The sequence below is a fragment of the Orycteropus afer genome, unplaced genomic scaffold, assembly GCF_000298275.1.
Source record: "Orycteropus afer afer isolate SDZICR_OR568_19922 unplaced genomic scaffold, OryAfe1.0 scaffold00148, whole genome shotgun sequence".
NCBI classification, from domain to species: Eukaryota; Metazoa; Chordata; class Mammalia; order Tubulidentata; family Orycteropodidae; genus Orycteropus; species Orycteropus afer.
The window spans coordinates 1,441,466-1,445,447 of NW_006921735.1; the positions used below are offsets into that span (position 1 = coordinate 1,441,466).

At 38.6% G+C, this 3,982-nt stretch overlaps 1 protein-coding gene and 1 non-coding gene across 2 annotated transcripts in view; one reads left to right on the plus strand and one right to left on the minus strand.

Moving 5' to 3' along the window:
* Window positions 1–3,982, minus strand: part of LOC103201376 (dystrophin-like) — a 2,052,823-nt gene that overhangs the window by 1,139,076 nt on the left and 909,765 nt on the right. The window lies entirely within an intron of this gene.
* TRNAN-GUU lies at window positions 1,146–1,219 on the plus strand. Its single transcript has one exon. It is a non-coding gene; the product is annotated as a tRNA-Asn (tRNA).

Consider the following 3,982-nt stretch of genomic DNA (forward strand, 5'->3'; position numbering starts at 1 on the left):
CCTACTTTGGTCATGTTGTCAGAAGGGACCATTCCCTGGAGAAGGATATCATGCTTGGTAAAGTGGAGGGTCAGCGAACAAGGGGAAGGCCCTTAGCAAGACTGATTGACACAGTGGCTGTGGTGATGGCTTCTCAAGTATAGCAAGGACCGTGGAGCTGGCTCAGGACCAGGCAGTGTTTCATTCTGCTGTGCGTAGAGTAGCTATGAGTTGGCGATGACTCGACGGCACCTAACAGCAACAATAACATGTGACCTCGGCAAATAACTTTACCAAACTGCACACCTATTGCCCATCTGTAAAATGGGAATAAAAATAGCATCTGTTTTATATGGTTGTCATGAGGATTATATAAGCTGTGTGTAAAACAGTTGGAACAGTGTCTGGCAACATTAAGTGCTATCACCACCATTACCACCATCGTCATCTTTAGACAAGGGCCTTACGTGAGATATTACAAAGCCACTTGTCTGTGGACCAGACAATTAATATCAGTGAGTGAAATAGGACCTGGTGGCAAAGTGAAGAGAGTGCTTGCTTTCTTCTGAACCTTTAATATGTACATGAATCACCTAGGGATCTTGTTTAAATGCTAACTCTGATTTATTAGTTTCTGTATTTCTAATCAACTCCCAGGTGATGTCTGTGCTGCTATTCCAATGACCACATTATGAGTAGCAAGGGTCTGGAATATCTGCTGCTCAGTTGCAGGTAATAGTGCCAAAAGAATGTGGAAATAGACACCTAGTGCCTGGATCTAACTTTTCAAGAGAACATAGAACATCATATATATTTTAAAATATGCAACCCCTCAATTTTTAAATCTTGGCAATTGCTTCAAAATAGTGCTCAGGCCAAGACTTTGCTGGATTCAGCCTGTGGGCCTCCATTCAGTCTGCAAAGTCTGGCCTGGACGAAGACATAGTCAAGGTCAAAACCAGTCAGGAAAATCTAGGGAAGTCCAAGTACAGAGAAAGTGGAGAAGTTGGAACTGGAGAGATCTTAAAAGAAAGGTGGAATGTGTGAGCAGGCTTTTAATGCTGGTTTACATGGGCCTTATAGTTAAATGATGGCACACACTATGAAGAGAGTTGGGAATAATATTAAAATGTTTGAGCTTCATATGGTAGGGAATAAAGCATACCGTCTCTGTGGCGCAATTGGTTAGTGCGTTCAGCTGTTAACTGAAAGGTTGGTGGTACGAGCCCACCCAGGGACAGCACTGTCATGGGAGCTCTGGTGGCATAGTGCTTAAGGCATTTGACAGCTAACCAGAAGGCTGGTGGTTCAAACCCACCAGCCACTCCTCGGAAGGAAGACTGGGCAATCTACTTTTGTAGTGAGACTGCCTTGGAAATGAGGGGTCGCTATGAGTTGGACCCGACTCAACGGCAGTGAGAAAGTATTGCAGGCATTCTTCATTTCATTGCATTTTGCTTTATTGCACTTTGCAGATATTGTGGGTTTTTTTTTTTTTTTAACAAATAGAAGGCTTGTGGCAACCCGGTGTGAAGCAAGTCTATTGATTATATTTTTCCAATAACATGTGCTCTTTTTGTGTTTCTGTGTCACATTTTGGTAATTCTCACAGTATTTCAAACTGTTTCATAAAGTTTCATGTTTAATAGATTACGAAATCGAAAAACCAAACCCACTGCCATCGAGTCGTTTCAGATTCATAGCAAACTTGTAAGAGACAGTAGTACTGCCCCGTAGGATTTCCAAGGCATTTGAGTACTAAGCAGGAAGTTGGTGGATCACACCCACCAGCTGCTCCACGGAAGAAAGATGGGGCAATCTACTTAAGTAAAGATTTACTGCCTTGGAAGCCCGATGGCAGTGAGTTTTTGATTTTTAATCATTATGGAAGCAGATTGCTGCATTTTTCTCCTGCAGAGCAGCTGGTGGGTTTGAACTACTCACCTTTCTGGTTAGTAGCTGAGTGTCTTAACCACTGCACCACCAGAGTTCCCTAGTAGACTACAGTATAGTGTTAATATCACTTTTATATGCTCTGGGAAACCAGCAAACTCATGTGATGGACTTTTTTTTTGATGTTTGCTTTATTGTGGTGGTCTGCAACCGAACCCACAATATCTCTCGTGTATGACTGTACTGAAAGCTATATGATCAGAGGTGTCTGAATTACTAAAAAGCCAAAGTGAAGGAGTACATGGAAGAGAAAACAGTTGTCTTACAAGGAGCACATAGAGTAATATGAATTGCTAATGGAGATTTTCAAGAAGAGGTCCTACTAGGCCTCTTTTAATGAATTAGATCAGGCTCATTTCTAATTAACAGCATCCATTTGCACGTAAACAATGAGCTGAGGTCTTTAAAAAACAATTTCTTCCCTTAAGTACATTTAAAAATGCCTCCCATTATCTTATTTACATCATTAATTTGCTTGGGAAACTAGCATACATTGTTATACAGGTAAACTTTGGTTCCGAAATTCAGAATCACAGGCATTCAAACAAGTAACTTTCTGATCGTACATGAAGTCTTACATAACATGGGCTTTTTAACAAACCTAACCTCACTTTGAACTTTGATGTGTTCTGATGAGAGACTGTCAAGTGTCCTTGAAAAAGTAATGTGAAAACATTATTTCCCCTGGGCTGCCTGCCAGAAATGTGCCAATTTCATTGAGAGTGACTTCTTAGAAGTCACTTGGTTTCTATCTACCATTGGTTTCTAACTACCATCTTGGTTTCTATCTACCATTCCCCACTAGAAGAAAGCAGAGACCCTTGGAGAAATGGTTGATTTCAAACTTGCCACAAGGAAAGTATCAAGTGAGCCTAGGGCATTTTGTGCTGGAAAGCAGGAGATTGAAGGAGCTCCCTCTGGCCCAATTTGGGAAAACTGAACATCAAAAAAATAATACCTATAATTTATTATGACATACAAAATAAACACCCTTCTAAAGAAAAACAATCCATTAGTTCATAGATACCAATAGAAGGAGCAAAAAAGAAAGTTTTTTTTAAACACTAAGAAAGTGTTTAAAAAAGAAAGCTCCGCACCACCATTTTGTAAACTCCAATGTCATAATTAATTTAGGAAGAGTCATCAGTGGATAGTAAACCATTAGAAGACATACTAATTTCAAAGAAAAAAAAATGTACCTTTACAGTGCAACATCTAGCAATCACCAACTTCGCTAAGTGATCAAATTCAGTGGCGTTTAGAGTATGAACCTCTTGCTGTGATACAATGTAAAGTGCTCAGCATCTTATGTGAAGAATCATTGCCAAAATGTTTGACGTGCGTCTTACTGAGTCTCATCTAGAACCAACTTTCAGTTTAGAAGAAATTTGGAAGGTGGAAAGCAAGTTAAATGACACGATAATGGAAAGAAAAATCCAAAAAGGTGATACATTTTTTTGAAGCTATTGTCTTGAAGTGTTTCAAATGCCAATATGAACAAAGAGGAAAAAGAGGTGAGAAGGCTACTGTAGACTAAAGGAGTCTAAAATGACATAACAACCCAATGTAATACATGGACGGACCCTTGACTGGATTCTGGTTCATAAGCAAAACAAAAACAAAAATGCCACAAAGCCTAAAAAAGTATTTTTGAACTACTGGAGGAATTTGAATATGTACTTGATATGAAGTAATATCATTATATTATTTGTAAGTTTCTTGGGCATGATAAACAAGCTTGGTTTTACATGGAACGCTCTTATTCTAAGAAGATTCTTGCTGAAATATTTAGTACTGAAGCTCAATTTACTTGCAAATGTTACAGAAAAAATTGTATATCTGTGTGGATGTTATACTTTAAATTAGTGAGTGTGAGAGACAGAGAGTGATGGTGAACATATATGGCAAAATGTTAAAAAAAATTGAATCTAGGAATCTAAGAGGAAGGGAGGCGGATATATGGGTATTCAGTATGCAATTTTTTCAACTTTTCTATATGTTAAAAATTTTGCATTAAAAATGTAAAATAGAAAAGAACTAGTTTCAATAA